We start from the raw sequence: 27,595 nt of genomic DNA on the forward strand, positions 1-27,595 counted from the left end.
ATGGAAGTCAGGTGTTCAGAAAAATTTTCTTTTTTTTATTAAATTTTTATTCAAAATTATAACAAGACATATTATCCAAAAACATGTCATCCTTGTCCCCCCCCCCCATTTTTCCTCCCTCCCCCCTCCCACACAAAACCCACCCACCCCCACCCCCCGACTTCCCTCAGTTCCAGTCTTTGGTTTCTCTAAGAATGCTGTTTTCTGCATGTTACAAAGTTGTATAGATCCTCAAACTATTTAGCTGATTATTATCAATAAAAAGTTTGTGAATGTTTATTCAAAACCAGCCAAGGAGTCCAGTTCGCTTTGTTGCGTCTTCAAATACTTTGTAAAGGGTTCCCATTCATCCTTAAAGTCACAGTTATCCTTGTCCCGTAGCTTGTATGTCAATTTTGCCAGTTCTGCATAATCCATCAATTTTTCTTGCCATGATTCTTTAGTTGGGGTTTCTTCAGTCTTCCATCCTTCTGCTGCCAGAACTCTCACGGCCGTTGTTGCATACATGAAGACGTTTTTCAACTACTTTTTTGGCAGGTCTTTCCCTACAATCCCCAACAAAAATGCCTGGGTTTTTTTAACAAATGTTAAATGGAACATTTTCTTCAATTCGTTGTAAATCATTTCCCCCCCTTTTTTAAATTAGCTTACAATCCCACCACATATGATAAAATGTCCCCTCCTTTTCCTTACACTTCCAACATAGGGTATTTGAACTAGTTTTGTACATTTTCCCTAACTTCACTGGTGATGTGTACCATCTATACATCATCTTCATGTAATTCTCCTTCAATAGGGAACAATCTGTAAATTTTAAGTCCCCCTTCTTCAAAAACATCCCATGTTATCATATGTCTTGTTTAGACACTTGCTCAGCAGCAAGTAGGGAAGTGGATATTTAGCCCTTCCGTGCATCTAAAGCAGGAGTTAGCCAACATGGTGACCTCCAGATGTAATAGAATTGTAGATTTGGAAGGGACCATCTATTCTAGTGTTTCCCCAACTTGGGTCTCCAGCAGTTTTTGGATTACAGATCCCATCATTCCTGACCACTGGTCCTGCAAACTAGGGATGATGAGAGTTGTAGTCCCAAAATAGCTGGAGACCCAAGTTTAGGAAATAATGATCTAGTCCAACTCCCTGCAATGGAGGTTCCCCCCAAGGTGGGACTTGAACCTACAACCATGAGATTAACAGTCTCATGCTCTAACAACTGAGCTATCCCAGATGTTGCTGGACTCCAGCTTCCTTCTTGCCTGGGGATGATAGCTGCCCAGCAACATCTAGAAGGCTCTGTGTTGGCTACCCATGATCTAATGTCAGATGGGATGCAGATTCCCCACCTGGAGGACTGGATGCACAAAATTCATGTGCATTTTGGTTGCACATTATATTATGTGCATGTGTTGAGAGAGGCATGGATCTTCCCCTCTACCATGCAGAGGCAATCCCTTCCTGTTTAAGTGTTTGAATCTGGGCAACTCTATCGAGTTTGACATACATCTTGCACCATGAATCTGCCACCAGAGGGTGTTATGGGTTGGCGGTTAGGAAGAATTAGGAGGAGATGCTTTGTATCAGGAAAATTTGAAATAGTACCCACCTGTGGCACTTGTGGTCCCCATGTGGCTGGGATGAATGCTAAGAAAGCTGTATTGAATGCCATCTCTCTCAACTCTCTCTCTCTCTCTCTCTCTCTCTCTCTCTCTGTGTGTGTGTGTGTGTGTGTGTGTGTTTCTCCAAGTAGCATGTCTACAAACAGCTTCCTATTAGTCTGAGTTAATGCTGCAGTGAAAATGGGGATCTGTGCAAAGTTAATTATGCTAAGAATAACATAGGAGCAGAGAGTACAATTACTCTTGATTTCTAGAAGGAGATTATCAATAAATGGAGATATAAAGACGTAGTTAAGGCCTGATATATTCCTATTCCTGTAAGAACGGAACTGTCATCTTCGTGACACAAATGGATATATGGTGATAAATTGCCTGTCATTTATACTGCTTTAATTCTGCCTCCTTGTGAATAATATTAAAATGCACGGAAGCCTGCGTATGGCTTCTCGGCTTCTTTTAGGCAATGCCTCTTATTTATAATGCAGTTGTTTTGAGATTAATAAAGTCATCCGGTTCTCTTTCCTGAGTGAAAACGCGAAGAGAAAATGCGAACTGGAACACAAATGGAAATTTGTACTCTCGGCTAAAAGGGAACTGAAGATGATGATGATGTGTTGATTAAGCTGCATTGGGTTTGGCTAAACTAATCTAAGCTTGGAATATTCAGCATGACAGACATGCTGCCCTGTTGGACAATATAAGAAGAGTTTGGAAGAAGAAGAGTTAGGATTTGATATTCTGCTTTATCACTACCCTAAGGAGTCTCAAAGCGGCTAACATTCTCCTATGAGTGCTCTCCCAACATTCACTTCAACAGAAGAGGAAGTGCCATGTACGGTATATACAATGGTATCTTGGTTTACGAACTTAATCCATTCAGGAAGTCCGTTCTTAAACCAAAGCATTATTAAACCAAGGCGTGCTTTCCCATAGCAGAGGGGGACTCAATTTACAAATGGAACACACTCAACAGGAAAGCAAAACATGTTCTTATTCCAAGGCAAAGTTCACAAACCAAAACACCTACTTCTGGGTTTGCAGCGTTCTTAACCCAAGTTGTTCATAAACTAAGCTGTACTTAAACCAAGGTACCACTGTATCTATTTGCAGGCATGGAACTGTCTCCTCCATGGGAGTGAATTTAGAATGAGATGGGTGTGTGTGGTTTTTTTGGCTGTAATGTTATAGTTCCTGTGGGCAGGGGTAGGATGGGATAATGGAATGTTTCTACTACGTTTGGCTAAATGCAATGGCTTTTCATGAAGATAAATTCGGGGAAGGGGGGGGGAGAAGCAAAGCTGTGGGTAGCATTAGTTAATATTACTTCATTGTATTAGACTGAGCCTCAGAGGCGCTACAGCAATCTGCAGTTGAAGAAATACTGTATAACAAGTAAGCAGCATGTCTACCAAATGTAAGTTAACATTCCATGGCATTCGCGAAGCGGATGAATGCATGATATTTCATTACGTGCAAGAAGACTGTTCACATTAGCTGTTGCCCTCCCTAAAGTATTTGCTATGGAGCTCTCAGTACCAAAGTCCCTCATCTCTCCCTCTCATAATAGATCTGGCTGCAGCTGCCGGCAAATACGATATCCCTACAGGTTCAAAAACTCCATGGCTCTATGTAGTGTAGTGAGCATTACTATTGCTTCACGCAGAGTACCAGTCTTCTCTCTTCACCCACTTGTGTTGAGAATACATTCCTGCCCAGCCAGCATAAAGTTACAAATGTCTTGCCAGTATGAATTGCAAATTGTGTTCATATTTCCGATTTAGATTGCATAATTATACACAAGATGAGAATAGGATTGGCTCTAAAACGCGCTAATTCAATTGGCCCCTTTCAGCCAATTCTCTTCCTAGCTTCCCTGTCTGATCTAATGGAAAGTAAGTAATGGTAAAATAACGTAATGAGAAGTAATGGACCTTATGCTGATTGACTGTTGATTGGATGCCACTAATTTGCAGCACTTGTCTTCCCTTCAGGGTCCTTAAGCTGCACAGCTACCTAGCAACCATGGAACTGGCACTCCACTATTGCTGTGCGAAAGATGCATTGCTTGCCAGCACAGTACTAGGAGAGTCAAGCTGACAAGGTTATTTGAACTGCTACACTTAAAGTGCACTTGCATTTTAACATGGAATGTGAGGTCTGCAATTCATGTTTTGGAACTGAAGACATCGCTTTTGTAGGCTATATTAAAGATGGGCGTGTACTGTCCTACCGCTTAGCTGAATCTCCTTCCCTAAAATTCCTACCAATTTGTTCTAGGCTCAGAAAATAACAACAACAACAACAACAACAACTGTTCCATCTTCTCTGTGATAGCTCTTCAGATATTTGAAGACTCCTATCAAATATCCCCTTTATTATTCTCCAAGATAAATATATGCAGCTCTTTCAACTGTTACTCAAAGGACTTGGGGGTTGTATCCAAGTAAGATTTACCCAGAGTAGACCCACTGAAACCAAGGAACCCAAGTTAATGACCATAATTAATGTCAGTGTCAAATCCCATAAAAGTTAGTGTCCATCACTACATCCAAGGGCGTGGAATTCCACTATGCACAGTGTAAAGAAGTTCATCCTTCTTCCATATTAACCTGTGGGGGTCATCCATATGTCATTAAAATGTATATTAAAATGCATTTTATCCTAAAATACAGATCTAAATGCATTTTGGTATTTTATTTTTTTGGAGCTGAGAACAGAATTGCAAAATTCAGAGAAGTACAAGATCCGAAGGGCAATTACCGTATTAGCCTGAATATAAGCCACACCTGAATATCAGCAGCACATTTACAATTCATGGGGTGGGGGAAAAAAAGACAATACCCAAATATAAGCCGCTCCCTTCCGCAGGCACTAACACCCGTTCCATTGAAAAGCCAATTTTTGTAAGGTCGTGAATTTAAGCCACACTTCAACTTTTCATGGTAGGAATTTGGAAGGAAAAAAGTGAGGCTTATATTAAGGCCAATATGGTACATTTCAACTCATGTAATCAGCCTGGGAAATGTGAATCGGGTCAGTTTGCTTAGAAATGTGAATAAAACGGACTTTTCCCCAACCCGTATTAGCAAGCAACTTTTAGGTAAGCACAGAAGAATTCTGAGCTGATTAATTTCCATGGACTACATGTTGGTGCAGAGGTTACAGGTGTAGAGTTGTCTTCTTGACTTAACAACAAACTTCACAGAAGAGTTGACCATAGATGGTTTGCACCTCCCTCCAGGGCCTTGATCTGCCATCTCTTTAATTCAGTTTTCCACCCTCCAGTGTATACTTCTGCATATCTACACTATGGACTTAAACTATGTTAATAGTCATTCCTTGACTCCCAAGAGGGAGCCCTGGAAGCCAAAATTCTGTGACGAGGGATAGATATTTCAACACTCTTTAGCAATCCCATGGGTATATAATTCTTTAGAACTGTAGGATTATTTGTCGGAGGTTAATACCATAAAGCTGGTACAAAACGGACACAAGCATTGCTGTAGATAGGCCTTGTGCGACTCTCTGGCCAATCCCTTATTTTGTCTGATAGCAGGGCTGGCCCTGTTCCACAGCTTTTGTCGTAAAGTTAGCATATGCTCTTAATTTAGCCGACTGTCTTTCTTCACTCTTTCTCTGCCCTGCTGAATTTAGGAGGCTGCAAACCAACACTGGGCCAAAGCAGCCATAAAGATTTCAGACAGTTTGATTGCTCTGGACCTTCCGGTTAATTGGCTATGTCTGCAATAATGCTAAATTGCAAAGCAGGGTTTGTGCTGCGAGTTTACTGTGTTAATTTGGATATGGCTACACATTTCCCAGAGGATCTCTCATGCCAGAAACTCTCAATTTAAAGCAAAACGAATGTAACGAACAACAGCAGTTCGGCATAAATCTTCTGCCTATGACCAGACAGATTCAAGTTTTGAATCAGTCATATATTAGTCATTGGTAGTTTTATTACTATGCAGAATCCTAGCCTCTCACTTAAGTCAGGAGAAAGCCTCCAGGATATTTGCTTCATCTCTGTTCTGGTTTGCGCTTTGTAGAATACATGCTTTGCGTCCCAATTGTGATAGGCGACTTGCCTGCCTTGGAGCAGAATAGCACCTTCCTATTGGCTACAGAAAACGAATGCCATTTGGCACTGAACCAAATTCTTCAGGGAACTTTGCTGTTTTCCTTTCCTCAGGACCTCAGCCCTTTGCTGGAAAAGAAAAAGGCTCTCTCTGTGTGTATAGGATGTTAAATCTGAAATTCAGAACAATTATAATGTAAGTCTATGCGGTGACCTACTATACTGAACTTGAGTTATTCTTTGACATCACCTGACCACAGAGGCTTGTTGTTGTTGTTGTTATCATTATTATTTGATTCCATTTATATCCCCACCTTTGTCTCCAAGGAGCTCAATGGTTTTCTCCCTCCTCACTGAATCCCACAATAACCCTGTGAGGTAGGTTGAGCTGAGAGAGGCAGTGACTGGCCCAAAAATCACCCAAGTGGGGATTTGAACCTTGGTCTCCCAGGTCTTAGTCTGATGCTCTAACCACTACACCACAGTGGCTCTAGTTCAGTATATGAACTATGCATGTGCATCATACTCAGATAATGATGATGATGATGATGATGGAAACATGGATTTAAAAAGGTATCCAGCAAAAATTGACTGGTTTTTTTATGATAATAATATGAAAATAACTGGAGGGGGAGCTTTAAGGTTTATTTCCCCCCTTCAAAAAATCCAAACTGCAGAACTTTTCAAAGCCAAAGCAAATCTGCTGTATATATTTTTTCTGCACACTACAGTGGTCTATATTTAATTTGTTTTACTTCTGGGCATAAATAGGCTCAGAAAACAGTCCATCACTGTTCATACCATTCTTATAGCATTATAGAGCACTGTGTGTGTGTGTGTGTGTGTGTGTGTGTGTGTGGGTACTACACACACACACACACACACACACACACACACACACACACACTGTTTAGCACCTTCCACTGCTTCCCTGAATGGAGAGATGTTACCACGAAGCTTTACAGCATCAGCTTGCTTTGGGGCAGATAGAAGCCTGCAAAGAGTTAAGAGTTTTGGAGTTTTGGGGAAAAAACAGGGTGATGTTCATAATGAATCCTAGAGCAATGGGTGAGTCCCTGGGTGCTGGTTTGAATAATAGAATTGTAGAGCTAGGAGGGACCCCTGGGAGCTCTTACCACTCGCACCATCTATGGGGAGCTGTGGGGCCCCCCATTATTTTCAAGGAGGGCTCCACAAATTCCATTGCAATCCTCAAAAGGACGCACCAGCAGGAAGCATCTTCCCCTTGGCGCGTCCCTGGCTGGGACTGTTGAGCATTGAAGTCCAACACCATTCGAGATCTGGAGGACCATAGTTTCCCCATCCCTGAACTTAGCCATCAAGCACATATGCCAATGCAGCTCTGACCCACAAATATATATTCAGGCATGAATTAACACAGCACATTAAAAGGATGGCTTTTGAGCTGTTTCGGATTAATGTAGCACAGAAAAAAAGTTATCTCCAACAAAACATCAATTTTGCATGCGGAAATCTATAATGTATTACAGCGGCGACCTTTTTTCAGATAAATCTCTTTTAAAAAACATTTGCGCCAATCTTTCTAATATTCTGGCAGCCTGGTTGCTTGAGGGATATATTTATTGCTTTTAGCAGTAACTTCATTTAGGGCTGTTAACTATCAAGACACATTTCCTGGTTGCAATGGACAAATTGTCTCCTGTCGAAGAATCTCTGCTGTCACTAAATGTAATCTTCTTTGGTGTTTTTCATATCCAAAGCAATTCATCCATGCCAAGTAATTACACATGATTAGGTTGTACTCTAGACAAGCAACTAGCACTAAGTCTGTAAATGTTAACTTCAGTTACCCCTATTCTGATGGCTTATGCAAATGATCAACTTCAGGCAACCCTCATATTTCATTATTCATGTGATTATCCCATACAGTGGTAGCTCAGGTTAAGAATTTAATTCGTTCTGGAGGTCCGTTCTTAACCTGAAACTGTTCTTAACCTGAGGTACCACTTTAGCTAAAGGGCCTCCCGCTGCCGCCACGCGATTTCTGTTCTCATCCTGAAGCAAAGTTCTTAACCCAAGGTACTATTTCTGGGTTAGCAGAGTCTGTAACCTGAAACATCTGTAACCCAAGGTCCCACTGTATCTCTTAATTTAAAGGCGATATTGCAAGATTCAACGTGTATGGTGCAATGGGAAATGAAGTACCATTTTTATATGGAGAGAAGTACGCTTGCTGAACAGGAAGGAATAACTTTATCACTATGCCTCCCCATTTGAAAAAGACTGGATGATGTATGCTTTATAGTAAGGGGTGGACAGAAGAATCTACTGGTAGATTGCCAGATCACTTACACTAGATCAGTATGTGTTTCTAACTTCCAAATGTGTCACAAAACAAGCTGTTGGGAACCCTGATCAGTAGTAACACAGATGCAGATTTGTACTGAGAGAGCCAATGTGGTATAGTGGTTAAGAGCGGTGGACTCATAATCTGGGGAACCGGGTTCGCGTCTCCGCTCCTCCACATGCAGCTGCTGGGTGACCTTGGGCTAGTCACACTTCTCTGAAGTCTCTCAGCCCCACTCACCTCACAGAGTGTGTGTTTGTTGTGGGGTAGGAAGGGAAAGGAGAATGTTAGCAGCTTTGAGATTCCCTAGGGTAGTGATAAAGCAGTATATCAAATCCAAATCCAAACTCTACTTGTACAGTCAAGTCACAACTTACACACATTTTACTTGAACAAATTCAACTTTCTGCATTGGGCAGCAGCTCCGTTACAGCTCCATTTCAGCCTTTTTCTTCTGTCTTCATTTCTTTCTGTCCCCTTCTCCTCCCTCCCACCAGTCCCTCAGACAGGGAGGAGGGGGGCAGCAGAGACATGGAGGAGGCCTTCTTCTAGCAACCCCTCCTCTTACAAGGCAATGAAGTCCACTATAATGTATGTATGTATGTGGCATCATCAAACACACTACTAGCCCCTAAATGTGCTGTGCAGCAAAGGGCAACTACGGGCAATTATGGAAAAACACCACCAGTGAGGGTTGAAAACCCTTCCTATTTGTTGTTATTTGCTTTTGTTTTTCTTGGGTTTTTCTTTTTTTAAGAAGTCTATGTGTGGCTGCAATTGCAAAAAAGATAGAAAAAAGCCATGGATAAGAAGTCACATGACAAACATGGTCCGGGACTACTTTAGGTAGAACTTCGGGTCACGATACAGGAGTTTAGCTTCTCTCAGCAAAATTCCTTAGGCCTCTTGGAAATTCTCCCTGTCTGCTTTAGACAATTTTCAGTTTCAAGTACACCTGGACATATTTATTGAAGAACTGAGGATGCACTGGAAATATTTTTTATACTTAGCTAATACTTCAATTTTAGTTGTGAAACAAAGCCGTTGATTTCCTCCCCCCCTCTCAAAGATCCTTGGGTAGATTCTACAGTGTTTCTGCTAACCTGTGATTACTCCTTATGAAATTATGTTTATCAACTACAGATATTATTGTACAAGTGTGAGTAATCTTTGTGCCAGTAAAGGGGGGGGGGGGAGCCTAGTACCATCTTCAGGGGACATATTTTCCACAGAAATTTGAGATATTACTAGCCGTATTTGAAGCCAGTTGTGGCTCTGCAGCATAATTTCTAAAATGTAAAATTCAAATTTACTCCAGTCCAATCCCTGGTGTGTTTATTAATTGGTTTCTCAGGAACAGAAAAGCAATTAAGGTCTCTGCAGCTGAGATATTTTTATATGATCATGTCAATAACGCAATGCGAACTTCTACTACAGGCGCTATCCTTTTATTTTTAGATAATCTTTAACCTGCTGTCAACACCTTCATTGTAAAAATGAAACAAATTTGATCTTGGATACTTAAAGAAATCAATGTGTTATTTATAGTGTCCCGACTTTTCCATAATTTAAGAAAGGTGTCAGCAATATCCCCCCCCCCCCCCGCAGCGGTGGGTGGGGAATTTGGAGGGGGGGCACATGCTATTGTGTGTCAGCAGTAGCTGTAGTCAAGAACAATGGTGGGTATGTTGGGGGGGGGAGCCTCTCTCTCAAACAGCTAACCATAGAGTCTGCTTGACCTTCTGTCTGCCATGCTCTGTAACTAACTCTCTGAGGTCACAAGTTAAGTCATGGGTGCAAGTGCCAGATCACACATAGGGGGATAGGATGGGGCACGACGCCCAGGGCCAGATTTAGATTTGATGAGGCCCTAAGCTACTGAAGGTAATGGGGCCCTTTGTATGTCCAGCTGTCCTTTGTCAACAACAAAGTGTCACTATATTGTTCAATGCCATATATTGAATATATCACTATATATTGTCACTATATATTGTTCAATGCCATATATTGAATATATCACTATATATTGTCACTATATTGTTCAATACCATATATTGAATATATGGTAATTTATGGACATACAGTGGTGCCCCGCAAGACGAATGCCTCGCAAGACGAAAAACCCGCTAGACGAAAGGGTTTTTTGTTTTTTGAGGTGCTTCGCAAGTCGAATTTCCCTATGGGCTTGCTTCGCAAGACGAAACGTCTTGCGAGTTCTTGCGGGTTTGTTTCCTTTTTCTTAAAGCCGCTAAGCCGTTAATAGCCGCTAAGCCGCTAAGCCGTTAATAGCCGCTAATAGCCGCTAAGCCGCTAATAGCCGTGCTTCGCAAGACGAAAAAACCGCAAGACGAAGAGACTCGCGGAACGGATTAATTTCGTCTTGCGAGGCACCACTGTAATAGGTATCTAAAGCCATTTCCACATAACAAATAGGATCCTACACAACACAAAACACTGTTGCTGTATGTAGGCTTTATTTTATTTTAGTTTTTTTAGCTTCTATTTTGGAAATGGTCACCCAGCTTTTTTTCTTTGGTTTTTTTTGGGGCCCCCCAAGAGAATGGGGCCCGAAGCTATAGCTTGTTTAGCTTATACAGTGGTACCTCGGGTTACAGATGCTTCAGGTTACAGACCCCGCTAACCCAGAAATAGTACCTCGGGTTAAGAACTTTGCTTCAGGATGAGAACAGAAATCACACGGTGGCGGCGCAGCAGCAGTGGGAGGCCCCATTAGCTAAAGTGGTACTTCAGGTTAAGAACAGTTTCAGGTTAAGAACGGACCTCTAGAACGAATTAAGTTCTTAACCCGAGGTACCACTGTACATAAATCCAGCACTGCCCTTGCCCACTGCTGCAAAGTGGGATGCACTCACGGCACCTCAGTGTCGCTTCGTAAGGCTGGCAAAAACGATATGTGGGGCTTGCGGGGTGCCATGAGCAGGCATGCTTCCTGGCCCCCGTGAGCCCAGCGCTAATTTTGTATGTGGCACTGGGCTTGCAGGGAGGGTGCCTTGAGCTACAGTGTCCTTCTCATGATGCCCTCCAAGGTAGGGGGGGTGGCTGAGAAGGATGCAAGAGGCATGGCCCCTGCGAGCCCAGCGCTGCTTTTGCAAACGGTGCTGTTTGCAGGGGCCAGGGCGCATGCCTGTTGCATCCTTCCTAGCTGCCCTCCAGCTGGAGTGCATTGAGAAGGAGGCAACAGCTCATGATGGGGCAAAAAACTGCACCCAGGGTAACAGCCACCTCATCCCCCCCATGCTACACCCCTGCATGGGTGTGGAATAAAGGCTGGGTGTTGTATGCAACTAACGTTTATTCATTTTAAAATTTTCAGTAGGCTGTATTCAATTCAGCATTAGGCAGATTGTTCCATCAGCAGAAGGATTTATCCATGTGCAATGGAACTGCCTCTCCAGTCTCCTGTCCGTCTCATGGTCTGGTTCACAGGCGATCAAATTCCCGGCTGGGGATGTTGGGACCAGGGGCAAGATGGTGGTGGGGGGGAGGAACCGGAGGAACTGGAGTCCAGAAGCCAGGAGTCAGAAAGCCAAGAGTCCGAGGGTCAGAGAGCTGGGAGTCAAGAAGCCAAGGTTCTAAGGGTCAGGAAGCAAGGAGTCACGAAGTCAGGGGTCCGAGGATCAAGAAGCAAGGAGTCACGAAGTCAGGGGTCCGAGGATCAAGAAGCAAGGAGTCACGAAGTCAGGGGTCCGAGGATCAAGAAGCAAGGAGTCACGAAGTCAGGGGTCCGAGGATCAAGAAGAAAGGAGTCACGAAGTCAGGGGTCTGAGGATCAAGAAGTATGGAGTCAAGGAGTCAAAAGCAGCAAGGCAGGGAACGTGTTGCTGTGGCAAAGAGCTGAAGGGACCTTATATCCCTTCCCGGCTCTTGCCACCAGGTGCTGTGAGTTACCATCAGCTTCACATGTGTGGCCACGCCTTGCCTCTTCAGAACAAACTTAGGAAGGCCCCAGTCCTGCAGAGTCCTATTGGTCACAGGGCCTGGCTCCTGCACTCACACCTGACACCCTGCATCCACCCAATATGTATGGGATAGATGAGCTTGGCCCAGGAACTTGTGTCTGGGATTAGGTGTGCACTCAGTCCTCAAAATCTGCTCTTTGTCAGATGCAGAAGAAAATAAAAAAGCATGTGTTATTGACCCCAGCGATAAACAGTCTTTATGGTAGAGGTGAAGAACCTTTGGCCCTCTAGATGTTGGTGGACTGGTGCTCCCATTGGTCCCACAAGCATGGTCAACGGCCATGGATGGTGGGAGCTGTAGTTCAGCAACAACTGGAGGGCCAGAGGTTCCCTGTCCCTGCTTTACAGTTATATTGGAAGCTGCTTTATCCTGAGTCAGACCATTGGTCCATCTCTTTCTGTTTTGGCTACACTGACTTTCCATGGTTTCCTGTAGGGGTCTTTTCCAGGCATACCTGGGGATTCCAGAAATTGAACTTGGAATCTTCTGCCTGCAAGGTAGTTGCTCTACTTCTAAGCTGCACTTCTCCTATGTATGAGGCCTCTAAACTGGCCAGCCCTGATGTAAATTTACAAGCTTAGTTGTCTCTACTCATGCAAGTAACAGAGCAGTACCTTCGCTGCACTTCAGGCAGCCACTGTCGTTGGGGACACCCAACCCAGAAAACACATCCTTCCATAGTATAGTTTGAGTCCCCATCGTCCCAGCCTGGTCCTGAGAGAGAGGAATTATTAAGGATATTATTTCTGCATTTCTTCCAATCTGCCAAAAGCATTGGTGGATATAATCCCACAATGGATTTCTGCTTCCTTCATCTTCTTTATCTGTAGAGAACAGTCATACCTTATCTTTTTGAATAACTCCTTGAACTTCACAATAGTTTGAACCAATAATAATAGCAGTGAAGCATATTAATCAGAAAGCAGATGGCTTGTGTTTGTGGGTTTCTCTTCCTTAAGTCTTGATGTGCCTGGAATTCTTTTAACTTGAAAACTTGCGTGTGGGGATCATGATAAGGGAGCTAGCAGTAGGCCTGCCTGCCATCTTAATTTTTTGTTTTTTTTTAAAAAAAATATTGAAATCATGTTCAGTGTCTGCCGCAAGGATTTATCCAAGGGAGAGGATGAGTCACCGGAAAGACAGACTCTGAATTCTCACAGTGTGAGAGTCCGCAAGATTGTTCCTCCTTAGCAGGTGAAGAAGATATAACAAATTAACATCATACCTTCTGCCAGAAACAGCTGCAAGCTGTTTCTCGCTGACCCTTTTCATACTGGTTTGTAAGCAGTAGGTGTAATCCCAGATCTCTCTCTCTCTCTCTCTCTCTCTCTCTCTCTCTCTCTCTCTCTCACACACACACACACACACACACACACACACATCTGTGGTTGGATGATCAGCAAAAAATGTAAGCCTGAAAATTTACCTAAGCTTGAAATTCACAAAACTTGTAGTTAGTTCTATAGAAGTTCTCACCTTAATGCATTTGGGTGTCTTTGCAATTTTCTGGATCTCTGAGAATACCTGAATCAGCATCATTGTACGTTTAGGTTGTGGAAGAATTGTTTTCAATGCAATGTATGGATGCTCAGATACTTGGGCATGTAAATACCCACTGGCTTAAATCTGAAACCGTGTTCTCCATCGGGAAGCACTTTAAACCACATTGGGGAATAGGATTTGTATATCAATTTAATTTGATTTGATTTGATTTAATTTATATCCCACCTTTCCTCCCAAAGGAGCCCAGGGCAGCAAAAAACAAATAGGATCAAACAATTAAGACATCTAAAATCAATTCCAGTACAGATGTATATCATATATATAATATATTTACAGTAGAGTGCAATACAGTACAGATGTGCATGTGTGTGTGGAGTTTATTGCTTTGTTTTGGTTTCCTCAAGCAAGCAAGGAGGCTCTCATAGGAGAAGCCTCACATTGGGCAGACCAGCCTAGTGAGAATTCACTTTTCCTCTGTAACTTCCTCCTCATAACCAAAGTGCATATTCAATGCAGGATGGCGCTTTGGGGACAAAGCATGCCAGGGATTTCAAGAGACACACAGGAATTTCAGAAAGAAAAATGACTATTTTTGTTGAGGGTCCACACATATGCAATGTGCTAAGTTTCACCGGAAGTAAAATTTCACAAAATTTCTTTTGCTTAGCCATTCCCCACTCCCTCCAAAGGAATTTCCAGAAGATACAGTTTTCATTAGATGGGCTCAACATGTTCCTGGACCACCTTCTGTTATTTTATATTTACATCCAGAAAAGAAAGAAAGAAAGAAAGAAAGAAAGAAAGAAAGAAAGAAAGAAAGAAAGAAAGAAAAAACTGAGGTTGGGGCCAGTGGGGTGGAAGGAGTCTCTTTTGATGCGAGTTGCAAAACATGTGAAGTTTTCCTTTATAAGGTAATTCTGTAATAGGAAAAAAAAATGAAGGTTTAATATAATAGTGTGAGGGAAATGGGGAGATGATGATGATGATGTTACTTAGGGATTTGACAAAGGAGAGGCTGAGAGCTTCACTTTTCAACTCGGGCTTAGCTATGAAGGTTGCGTTATAGTTTACATTGATTAAAAATTCGCGGAGAATGCCTAATGTTATATTAACATTGATGAAGTGCCTGCTTGCTACATTTTGCATGCCGTTGCCATAGCGACTCCACTACAGAGTGACCCAAATTAATTTTCCACCAGCCAAACTTAGCGCCTTGACAGTTTCTCATCTTGTTCTGTGGATAAGGAGGCTGGAATTTATAGATCTGCCACAATAAAGAAGAAATAATAATAATGTGCACACACACTCTTTGGGATGGAGAAAGATTTTTTTTAAAAAATAAAATAAAATTGTATATATATATTGAGAGATTAAAGAGAAGTGTGCCTTGGGATCTCTTCTTTAGATTTGTAAAGGCCTATACTTTCCCCCCTCTGCACTTTTGACTATAATGATGGAGCTCGCTTTGTGCAGATGAATCTAAACACATAATTGGAGGGACATGCTATTAAATCACACTGGGCTTTTGGGGTATGGAAGCATTTCAATGAATAATTAGAAAATGAAGAAATGGAAGCTTTCATACCTGTCCTGTTGCCTGGATAATTATAGGAAGCAAATGAAAGGTGGTCACACGAACACCGAGCTTTCAACAACTCTGTAATTTCTGGAGAATGCCTGCCTGTGGTTTTGTGAGCAAGCAAGCCTTTATGGGGCTTAAGAAATAAGGTCAAAGTTTCACTAGCAATTTCTGTAGTCTGTTAAACAATTTACGGAGAGAGAGAGAGAGAGAGAGAGAGAGAGAGAGAGAGAGAGACAAGACTTGAGAGCCTTTCCCATTTCCTGCTTTCAACTGAGTCCACAGTCATGTTTATTGTGCTGTATTTTTCAAACCCACCTTTCTGCTGACCAGAGCCCTTAAGGCAGCTTACAGCACTAAAAAACAAAACAAAAAACAAAGCCAACATAAAAAAACCAATAATATAATGCTGAGGACTGTTTCTACGGGGATATACACTCGGTATTTATTACCCCTCCTATGCAAACATCTCCAAATGAATCCAAACTTCAGTGTCTAAAATCCCTGGTAGAGGACAAGGATCCTGAGATCATATTAAGGGTAACCAAATTCTGTGCGATTGCCATAAAATTTTGGCAACAAGCTGTGCTACCATAATGACCAAGGCCTTAAATTACAATTTTAGGTTATATGCTAGTGACTAAGTTTTAATTTATATATATTTTTAAACTGTTGCTATATCTGTATTGTCCCTGTTATACCTAATTGCAAATTCAAATGTATTCCTATCGTGTTTTATGACTTCCTTGATATTGTATGTGGGCTGGAACTGGTCTGTGACCGAAATAATAAATTCAATGCTGAGGACTTTCAGCTTGAATTCTGTGGGGGGGGGGAAATTGGGGGAGAGCACACCTTACGTGTCGCCAGAGGTCCTAATGGGATCATCATTTCTTTTCTCAGAATCCACTATATGAACAACCCTAAGCCATGGCTTTGTTCCCAGAGACTTTTCATAGGGAGAAAATGAGGTCTGCCACAAGGAGCTGCAGTGAGTTTGCTCTCCTGAAAAATAGGCCAAAATACCACACACGCATCCCAGCCATTTCCTCTGCCCTGAAAATAGGGTGAGGGGTTTTGCCTTGGCCCTACATAAAGTATAGATGAAAACCGATAAAAGCACCATCAGCAGTAAATGTGTAGTAAAAGCACAGTCAGCAGCAGTGTTTGAAAATTAAACTACTACATAAGTCCCCAACGGACATATAAGAATATTTTTATAAGCCTCATGAAAGCCCATATCGAATTGGCCTAGCAGGCTCCTATAGGGAGTGGTACAAAGGAAGTGTGTCATCATGAAAAGGCCCCTGTTGCTTGTGGTTGTCAGCTTCAACTCAGAAGGTACTGAGGTCCAGAACAAGGTCTTCTCTAAAGACTTTAATATGGAGGGGGTTTGGCGTTTCTTTTGCAGAATATATTCCTTTAGAAAGTACAGTGGCACCTCGGGTTAAGTACACTGGTACCTCAGGTTAAGTACTTAATTCGTTCCGGAGGTCCGTACTTAACCTGAAACTGTTCTTAACCTGAAGCACCACTTTAGCTAATGGGGCCTCCTCCTGCTGCTGCGCCGCTGGAGCACAATTTTTGTTCTCAACCTGAAGCAAAGTTCTTAACCCGAAGCACTGTTTCTGGGTTAGTGGAGTCTGTAACCTGAAGCATATGTAACCTGAGGTACCACTGTACTTAATTCGTTCTGGAGGTCCGTTCTTAACCTGAAACTGTGCTTAACCTGAAGCACCACTTTAGCTAATGGAGCCTCTTGCTGCAACCGCGCCGCCAGAGCACGATTTCTGTTCTCATCCTGAAGCAAAGTTCTTAACCCGAGGTAATATTTCTGGGTTAGTGGGTCTGTAACCTGAAGTGTCTGCAACCTGAAGCGTATGTAACCCGAGGTACCACTGTACATAGTTGAGCCAGGGAAAGGATGGTTGTTCCTCATGATATCCGTAGTTGGCAGCTACGGGTTCCAGCTAGGCTTGCAGTTTTTCTACGTTACGTTGATGCTGAAGAGGACATCTAAGAGCTGGAACATACGTCCAGTAGCAACTGGAAGCATAGCACAGAGGTGTGTGCTGATTTTGTGGAGGCAATCTGGGACAGCTCAGCTCTCTTAGACATGATTGATGGATGCACTCGTGCAGCTGGTTTCTGCAGCCACAAAGACCACTTTAAAAGGATGTTACAGATAAGGAAATGGGTTGCACGTACATGCATTGTGACTGTGTGGAAGACCTTCTCACCCAATGCAGCTGGGACACTTGCTCGTGGCAGGTACAGCGGACCACCAAGGGACCATGCAGTGGACCTGCAGTTGTTGCCAGCAGTGAGAACTAGCAATAAGACTCGGCATTTTGCACGTGGTTGTTCAGCCTGCAATCTTCGAAAACCGCTGTGATAGCGATGCACAAAATCAGGAGCAGATCCTGTGCTGCTGGTGGAAACCTCCTGCGACCATATCCTGTTGGAGGAGGAATCGTTTATAAAACTGTAACGAGATTGGAAAGTAAAGCATCATTGTGGTATCAGGCACTGTGTTTAGAGACCGGCTGCTGCTCACCCTGTGAGATTAGCTCAGCTCTATCTGCTGAGAATTCTGAGGGCTCACCTGCCCTCCAGGAAGAGAAAGCCAGAAGGGAATCACCTTTGATCATGCAGGGAAGGCAGAGCACATGGCTTGCTTTCTCTGGCCATTGTTTATCTCGGCTCACCTCTATCTTTAGTGCCTAATTTCCCCAAGGAACTGGGAAGGGGAGGAGTAGGTGGCCAGCAACGCCTCCTTTGCTGCATGCATGATTATGCTTCTCTCTAGTTTGCCTTCTCCTCTTGTAAGCAGAAGGGCCTTCTGAATTCTCAGCAGGCAGAGCTGGGATAATCACATGTGAGTAGCTTAGCATGAGAGAGGCCCGAAACAGAATTTTGCAGTGCAGAATGCTGCTGTTCAAGGTAGAACCATGACCTCTCCCATGATATTCCATACCATTGCGTCTAGCTTTCCATTTTCTCCTTCCAGCATTCAGTCAAAAGCCTGTGGTCTTTCATAGAATTGTAAAGCTGGAAGGGGCCCAGCAATGCAGGAATATGCTGGTGGTCTTTATGGGGATCAGACCCCTGACCTTACTGGGCTCCTTCTAGGAGTTTTTCCCCATTAGGGCTCACCCCCGCCTTCTGCAAATCCAGGCCAAACCAGTGGTGGCAGAATGCTGGCTGATGGAAGTGGAATGGTGGGTCTGAAGTCTTGAACAGGGCATGCCACACTGCAACATTTTGCTGAAGGCCCCACTTATCAGCATATGGAAGGTGTGGTGTGTGGACTTCAGCAGGCAATGGAGACCATTCAGAGGGGGAAAAGCCCTATGCAGATGTACTTACTGGGAGCACACAATTAGCTATTGCCTAAGGAGGGGTGATATCTTCATGTCACCATACATTCAAACCTCGGTTGTCAAGCGTAATCCATTCCGGAAGACCGTTCAACTTCCAAAACGTTTGATAACTGAGGCAGGGCCTCTGATTGGTTGCAAGAGCTTCTTGCACTCAAGCAGAAGCCACGTCGGACGTTCGGGTTCCAAAAAATGTTCGAAAACCGGAACATTTACTTCCGGGTTTTTGGCATTTGGAAGCCGAAATGTATGACAACAGAAGTGTTCGAGAACCGAGGTTTGACTGTATTGGAGAACTGTACCTTTTTTTAGGACGCAGGTAGCACTGTGGTCTAAACCACTGAGCCTTTTGGGCTTGCTGATCAGAAGGTTGGCGGTTCGAATCCCCGCAACGGGGTGAGCTCCTGTTGCTCAGTCCCAGCTCCTGCCAACCTTGCAGTTTGAAAGCATGCCAAAAAGTGGAAGTAGATAAATAGGTACCGCTCCGGCGGGAAGGTAAACGGCGTTTCCGTGCATTGCTTTGGTTTCGCCAGAAGTGGCTTAGTGATTCTTGGCACATGACCTGGAAAAACGGTCTGCGGACAAACGCTGGCTCCCTTGGCCAGTAAAGCGACATGAGTGCCACAACCCCAGAGTCATCTGTGACTGGACTTAACTGTCACGGGTCCTTTACCTTTACCTTTTACCTTTTTTTTTCACATACAATGAGAGATTCTCTAGTTCTGTAGGATTAACAAGCATTTTTGTGATGGGACCATACTACCTTGAAAGGCCACCTTCCCATAAATCACCATGATGCATTAGCAATATCAGTCTCTCCTGCACTGATGAATAAACCTCTCAAACTCTCTGACATATGTTAGAAATTTTCCGTGTTATTTTCCCCCACCTCCTATCTCCAAAACACAGGTTTTATGCTAAAAATGGATGCCAAACTATTAACCATGTTAAGCCTGGCAGGTAGAGAAGTAATGAGATTTTGTGCAAATGACACCTGAGGACAGCTTATCTGTGATTACCAAAATAGCTGAGAAATTAAGTAATTGCCGTCAGAACTGATGGATAAACTTGACAATTTGAAACTGAGCACTGATGTTAAAATGAATGCACAGCCTTCACTTCCCCTATCCGGCTTACAGTTGGCTGGGCGGCTTGTTGCTGTTTTTATTTATGACCCATTCAACAAACAAGGGTTAAAAGCTCATAAAAAATCTTTATGTACTTTGCTGGGTCGTCCAGAAAGTCCATCTGCTGAAGCTGTCTCTGAAAATTATGCCATTGGCAAACTCACAAGCAGGGCATGATGGAGAGGCCCATCTCCTGTTCTTCATCAAGTCTAATCATTGCTTTTGAATATGGGTTCACCAAAATTCTGTTGGTAGACTTATCCTCCATTAATTCATTCAATCCCCTTTTAAAGCCACTGCTGCCAACATACTGTCTTGGGGCAATGAATTCCACAAGCAGAATTTGTAAGGCATAGAGGAATGTTTCGTTCTGTCTGAGCTGAACATAACTCCTAAATAACTTGCATTAACATTCTTCTATTTAAGCATTTTGCCTTACGTACTACATCTGCGATCTCTTAACATGAATGGATATTTTCATGCAGCGATTTAACAATAAATATAAAATGGGCATTAGACAGCTATTGTTTGGTATAGTTATTTATTAAATTATTGTGCCACCCTTTATCTGAAGATCACACAGCTTCACAATATAAAAACACACATAATTTGGAAAATTAATAAAATATAAAAATATAAAATGCACAACACACAAAAACAAACCAATAATCCCCCATCCTGCAAATGCGTTTAAAAAGACATAGGATGTTAATTAGCCAAAGGTCTGCTTATGGAGAAACGTCCCGTCCCCCCCAGTGCCTAAAGATCTGTAATGAAGGAGCCGGGCGAGTCTTCATGGGGGCGGAGAGCATTCCACAAGTGGGGAGCCATTGAAGAAAAGGACCATTCTTGTGTTGCTACCCTCCTGACCTCTCATGTAGGGGGCAAACTTGGAAAGGCCGCAGAGAATGATTGCAGGACCTGGGTCAGTTCATATGGGGGAAAGCTATCCTTAAAGTATTGCAATCATGAGCCGTTTAGGTTCTCTCTTAAGTGATATTTCCATATTGAGAACACAAGATGACGTGAAGCCATTTGCCAGTATGCAAAGCTTAGGCTAGACTGTTGTGGGGGCAGGGTGCCCATAGAAATAGTACAGCTTTCGTATTCATAGAATCATCAAATTGTGGAGTGGGAAGGGACCCAAGGATCATCTAGTCCAGGCTTCCTCAACCTCAGCCCACCAGATGTTTTGAGACTACAGTTCCCATCATCCCTGACCACTGCTCCTGCTAGCTAGGGATCATGGGAGTTGTAGGCCAAAAACATCTGGAGGTCCAAGGTTGAGGAAGCCTGATCTAGTCCAACCCCCTGCAATGCAGGAAACTTGGCTAAAACATCCATGATGGCCACTCATCTATTTCTTGGATGGTTGAATAAGAAAGGTTGTAGGGAGGGTCACAGCTTAGTGGTGGAGCCTCTGCTTTGTGTGCAGATACCCTCACCCTGACATCTCCAGGTGAGAAAACCTCGAAGAGCCATTGACATTCAGAGTAGACAATATTGATATACATGGATCAATAGCCTCATAAGTCATCTTCCTATGTCCCCAGGGGGTTGTTCAGTAAGCAGAATGTAGAGGGATCCAGGGATCCTACACTTACCATGCAGAACAAGGAATTTCTTCATGAGGAGCCCATCACGCAGGCAAGGAAATTCTATGCAGTTAAGACACAGGAACTCTGTCTACTTTTGCATCTTGTCGTCATATGTCATTAGATGGAGAACTCTTTGGCTGTGGTGACATTATAAGATCTAGATCTGCTTCTGTGGCTGAGTTAAGACCGATAGGCTGCCCTATAGAGTTCAGAAGTGGACCAGGGTGGCAAGAGAGTATGAGCACCATGGGCAATTTGGAGACAGGTTGACAGATACGATGGAGAACACTCAGTAAATCTCAACCCTCTGCTATTCTCTCACATCCCAATCACAAATAATCAAAGTTTTCTGTTCCCATTGTTTTCTGTTACTGGCATAAAGAAGTGAAGCTGAGTTTCATGGTTTTGCATCTCAGAGGTTTTAGCGTATTTCTTTTGTCTAACGAATCCGGATTTCGGGTAGAGGCGGGGAATCTGTCTTTCATATTAGAATTACACCCGGCTGGCAGGGTTATATGGAGCTTAGACAGGTGAGGCATGGCATGAGCTGAACTTTCAGCAAAAAGGTTTTAGGCAATTAAAAATGTAAATGAATTGCTTCCTTTCCCTTGCCATGTGCTAATGTCTCTATATTCCATAATACCCAGTTCCAGAGAGCCTCCTAAGCATTCTGTCAACACTGAAATGTTAATAATGTCAGAAGAAGACAGATTACTTAGCGTGAAGGAAGTGGTCTCAAGTATGACCTTTTCAAAAGCTTATCGTGACACTGAGAGGTACAATACCTTTCATTGGAGCATTCATAAAAGTTTATACAAAGGCTTTCAAGGATTTATGGCTGCAATTTAAATACATTTTTAAAAATGTGCGAGGCTGTGGGATTCTTTCCAGGTACTGATTTTAAGCAACAAGAGTCTTGCAGCATTTCATTTCACTGCAAAAAAAAATGCAGTAGACTTGGAATGGGATAACTTGGAGATTATATAAAGTCTTTCCTTGAAATTCAAGGCTTTAACAAGAGCAGCAAAAAATATACATAACCTGTGTGAATCTGCCCAGTCTTCCATTCCTGTGGCCAGGATGTCAATATTAGGGCTGTGCACTGCCCTGTGCCCTCTGCTCCCCTGATCAGGCTGATTTGCCTTGGGAGCCACCCACCCCATGGTGGATCTATCCTCAATGTAACCTGGAGCAGCAGATATGTAAGACTGGTGGTCCTTCTTGACCCTTTGCTATTACTTGAGGCTCAGGTGGCCTTGCTTGGAAGGAGTGCCTTCCCTCAGCCTCAGCTGGTGGCCCAGCTGCACCCATATCTGGACAGGGGTCGCCTAACTACTGTTGTCCAAGCCCTGGTAACCTCTAGGTTAGATTGCTGCGACACATTATACATAGGGCTGCCTCTGAATAAGGTCTAGAAGAGGCTTCCTCAACCTCAGCCCTCCAGATGCTTTGAGACTACAATTCCCATTTAAGGGACTGCCTCTCCTGGTATGCCCCGCAGAGGACCTTAAGGTCCATGAATAATCATAGTTTAGAGGTCCCGGGCCCTAAGGAAGTCACATTATCCTCCGCCAGGGCCAGGGCCTTCTCAGTGATGGCACCGACCTGGTGGAATGCTCTGTCCCATAAGACCAGGGCCCTGCAGGATTTAACTTTCTTCCACAGGGCCTGTAAGACAGAGCTATTCTGCCTGGCTTTCAATTTGAACTTAGCCTGATATTTTATTCCCTTTCCTTTCCTCCCCCTTCCCTTTTTATGAAGATTACCCGCTCTGGGATCCCACAGCTAATTCTCCCCTGGTCTCCTCGCTGGCCCAAATAGGACCAATTTAGCCAGCTAGCCCTGGTGATCATCTAATGTTTATTGGATGGTCTCCCCCCCAAATTGATTTTTGAATTCTGAATTTATTGTTATTCACGTTTTATACTGTATTTTATGCTGTTTTTTTGTTGCATCAATTAAGTGTTTTAAATTTGTTGTTAGCCGGCCTGAGCCCGGTTTTCTGAACTGGGAAGGGCAGGGAACAAATAAAAAAAATATTATTATTATTATCCCTGACCACTGCTCCTGCTAGCTAGGGGTCATGGGAGTTGTAGGCCAAAAACATCTGGAGGTCCGAGGTTGAGGAAGCCTGGTCTAGAAACTCCAGCTGGTGCAGAATCGGGTGTCCAGGTTGCTCACAAAAAGCCTAGCCTGACTGCGCTGGCTGCCGATTAGTTTCTGGGCTTAAGTGCTCTGTAAGCATCATCGGGACGCGGGTGGTGCTGTGGGTAAAACCTCAGTGCCTAGGACTTGCTGATCGTAAGGTCGGCGGTTCGAATCCCCACGGCGGGGTGAGCTCCCGTCGTTCGGTCCCAGCTCCTGCCCACCTAGCAGTTCGAAAACACCCCTAAGTGCAAGTAGATAAATAGGTACCGCTTTATAGCGGGAAGGTAAACGGCGTTTCCGTGTGCTGCGCTGGTGCTGGCTCGCCAGTTGCAGCTTCGTCACGCTGGCCACGTGACCCGGAAGTGTCTTCGGACGGCGCCGGCTCCCGGCCTCTTGAGCGAGATGAGCACGCAACCCTAGAGTCGGTCACGACTGGCCCGTACGGGCAGGGGTACCTTTACCTTTACCTTTAAGCATCATCGGTAGGTTTGCTCGTTTTAACATGCTTCAGTGTGCATCACTGCTTTTATATGTTTGCTACATTTTCTTGATTGTAATGCTTATAAAATGCTTATAAATGGCTTCTCCACTTGGTTTCGTTGCTTTGAAATAGGCAGCCATTGTTGGGCTTTTTTCTTCTTCAAAGGGGGAGGGGTGGGTTTTATTTATCGTTTTCTGTGTTTCAGTCTTCATGGGTTTCTTCTTCATTACCTGTAATTAAAAATTTCATTGTGTTTTGTTTTTTTTAAGCAGTGCAAATAATCATTAAAGTGACTGGCTGATTAAACAACAGCAAAAACTTGTCGGCAAGCAAAACCTCTTGTCACAAACAAATCTCTCTCTTCAGGATTGCTCAGTTGACTCCAACCCATGTTGAAGTAGCAAATTCTCTTCTTGTCAGTACACTATGTGCTGGGCCAGCATCCCCCACATAGAATCCCATCAGGAGCTCTCCATGGTTACCTGTACACTATCTGATGTTTCCCTGAAGTAGGAACATCTCCTTTTCTGATTTTGCTTTGGCCAAGAACCAAGGGCTTTGGAAGCCTTATAAGAAGCTTCTGCAGGAGAGGGACTGTGAGCAACATTGTGGGAGGGGTATTTCTAGGACTAAGGTGAAACTGTGAAGCTCCCTAGTTATTTTTGCTATTGGGTGATGCATTTCTTGTTACATATATTGATAGTATTGGAGTGTGGCTTTTAGGTCTGTTATTATGCTTGCTATTGTTTAGCTGTGTTATTATGAAATGGTTTTGGTAGTGTTTGTTTTAAATGCACCCGTTTCTTTGATTCAAGTTGCTTTGAGCTTGATTCTTTTTGTGGAAAAGTGGCATACAAATCAAATTAATGAATGAACGAACTTTTCCCACTGTAGGGTGAATTTGTTCAGCAGCCCCAGATTCGCAAGGGACAACTGCACCTCAGTTAACCTGAATTAATTTTTTATCAGGTTCCTTATAGAGATACCATCAACAACTGCACTGTCAATGACAACTTTCACACAGGGGTTTCCATATTCAATTTTTATTAAAGCTAAAGGTAAAGGACCCCTGACAGTTAAGTCCATTCGCAGATGACCCTGGGGTTGCAGAGCTCATCTCGCTTTACAGGCCGAGGGAGCCGGCGTTTGTCCGCAGACAGTTTTTCCAGGTCATGAGGCCAGCATGACTCAGCCGCTTCTGGCGCAGTGGAACACCGAAGCCAGAGCAGTGCACGGAAACGCCGTTCACCTTCCTGCCAGAGCAGTACCTATTTATGTACTTGCACTTTTTTTGGGCATGCTTTTGAACTGATAGGTTGGCAGGAGCTGGAACAGAGCAACAGGAGCTCACTTTGTCGCGGGGATTTGAACTGCCAACCTTCTGACTGGCAAGCCCAAGAGGCTCAGTGGTTTAGACTACAGCGCCACCCGTGTCCCTAAATTTCTATTACCCAATTTTATTTTATTTTTATTAGATCTCTATAAGGCCCTTCATCTGAGGATCACAGGGTGCTTAACATTGTAAAAATTCAAAAACGCATACCATAGCAAACAAAAACAGTAATACCCCCCTTCCCAGTTTAAAAGGCCATAGATTGTTTAATTAGCCAAAGGCCTGGGAGAAGAGGAATGCTTTTGCTTGGCACCTAAAGATATGTAACGAAGGTTCCAGGTGAGCCTTCCTGAGGAGAGCATTCCACAAACGGGGAGCCGCCACAGAAAGGACTTGTTCTTATGTTGCCAGCCTCTGGACCAATTACAGTGAAATAAAATGTTAAGATACAGATATCCTAATTCGCTAAAATATTTAAAAAATATCTGTAGCAACTGCCTGAATTCTTTCCATTTCTTTCCCTGCTTTTCCTTCAAGCTAATGCATATACAGCTTCTAATTAAATCTTCTAATTAAAAAAACCCCATAATTTCTTGATCAGAACAGTTTGTTAATCTAGACAAAATATTTACCAGGAACTTTAATCTTGGTTCATGATATAAGGGGCATTTTGATACATAATGAATTACCTTGCCCATTTGCTTCAGATTGCAAACACAGGTACACTGGGAAACAGAAACCTGTTTCTTTGGGCTCTTCGTCATTGCAGAGGACATAGTCTGCAAGCACAGTTCAAGAACATCCTTGTATATAAGGGAATATACAGATATACAGTGGTACCTGAGGTTAAGTACTTAATTTGTTCTGGAGGTCCGTTCTTAACCTGAAACTGTTCTTAACCTGAAGCACCACTTTAGCTAATGGGGCCTCCTGCTGCTGCCGCGCCGCAGGAGCACAATTTCTGTTCTCATCCTGAAGCAAAGTTCTTAACCCGAGGTACTATTCCTGGGTTAGCGGAGTCTGTAACCTGAAGCGTATGTAACCCAAGGTACCACTGTATGTCGGTGCCCTCTGAAATTATTGCTTTTTGCTCCCTCACAATTATACTGTGTCCATCATCACCGCTATAGACACAGGTCTTCAAATACCTAGATGGGGTGGCAGGGAGATGGTTCAAGTCAGGTATGCATCCAACAGTGCAAATACTTCAGCTGTTCTGAAAAGTCTGGGGTCCCCACATCCACCAAGAACCAGTTCTCCCCTTGCACCCTTGTCATACAGCAACTTTGCCATGTAACCACCATTCTAAAATGAATATCCCTCCCCTTCACTGTATTGTCACTCTCACATAGGATTAAACAAGGTTGCAGCAGCTGAGCTGAATGCCTTTCCCCCATGCTGTGACCTGGGATTTTTACATTACGGATGTCTGGAATGACACATCGTCAGCATTCTCAAACAGTGGGTTGTCTAAAAGGTTCTCAATGCACAGCTGCAGTTCCCCACGCCCCTGTTGTAAGGAGGTGGGTTTTGATCCCTTCAAAATCCAGAATGCTTCTTCCGGAATGCTTCTTGATTTTGGATGATGGAGAGTTGTAATCCTACACCATCCTGGAGGGCCACGAGTAGCCCACCTTTGCTGCAAGAGCACATCTTGCTAAACAGTCAGCTCTCCGTGCTCTGGGAATGAGTACATAAAACCCTTCCATTTTCAGAAAAGAAATGAAAAAAAGATTCTTCTAGTGCAGTAATCTGGTTTCAACACTGGTTTGTTGTTGTTTAGTCGTTTAGTCGTGTCCGACTCTTGGTGACCCCATGGACCAGAGCACGCCAGGCACTTCTGTCTTCCGCTGTCTCCCGCAGTTTGGTCAAACTCATGCGGGTAGCTTCGAGAACACTGTCCAACCATCTCGTCCTCTGTCGTCCCCTTCTCCTTGTGCCCTCCATCTTTCCCAACATCAGGGTCTTTTCCAGGGAGTCTTCTCTTCTCATGAGGTGCCCCAAGTATTGGAGTCTCAGCTTGAGGATCTGTCCTTCCAGTGAGCACTCAGGGCTGATTTCCTTCAGAATGGATAGGTTTGATCTTCTTGCAGTCCATGGGACTCTCAAGAGTCTCCTCCAGCACCATAATTCAAAAGCATCATTTTTTCTGCAATCAGCCTTCTTTATGGTCCAGCTCTCACTTCCATACATCAGCAATGGTCATAGAATCTTTAGTCAGTGTTATATGCAATGTAGAGCTACAGCAAATTTTTCTTTCCAGCAAGGATTTCTCCTTGCACAACAGAATGTTCTCCACATGAGCCCCGTGATTCTGTTCTGTTCTTCAGAGTAGATTTGGGGATGGTGCAGGGGAAGGAGAGGGGAGGAGGAACCCTGTTTCGCTCGTGCTAATCCTTGGGGAAGTGCAAACTCCAGACACTTCCAGGTTGGCTACATGCA

At 43.6% G+C, this 27,595-nt stretch overlaps 1 protein-coding gene and 1 long non-coding RNA gene across 27 annotated transcripts in view; one reads left to right on the forward strand and one right to left on the reverse strand.

The window, feature by feature from the left end:
• Nucleotides 1-27,595, forward strand: part of NRXN1 (neurexin 1) — a 985,083-nt gene that overhangs the window by 192,476 nt on the left and 765,012 nt on the right. The window lies entirely within an intron of this gene.
• On the reverse strand, nucleotides 11,319-15,291 carry LOC144327204 (uncharacterized). Its single transcript, XR_013392112.1, has 3 exons — nucleotides 15,093-15,291; nucleotides 12,619-12,828; nucleotides 11,319-11,806 (listed from the first exon to the last, which is right to left on the reverse strand). It is a non-coding gene; the product is annotated as an uncharacterized LOC144327204 (long non-coding RNA).

The sequence above is a fragment of the Podarcis muralis genome, chromosome 3, assembly GCF_964188315.1.
Source record: "Podarcis muralis chromosome 3, rPodMur119.hap1.1, whole genome shotgun sequence".
In the NCBI taxonomy this organism is placed as follows: Eukaryota; Metazoa; Chordata; class Lepidosauria; order Squamata; family Lacertidae; genus Podarcis; species Podarcis muralis.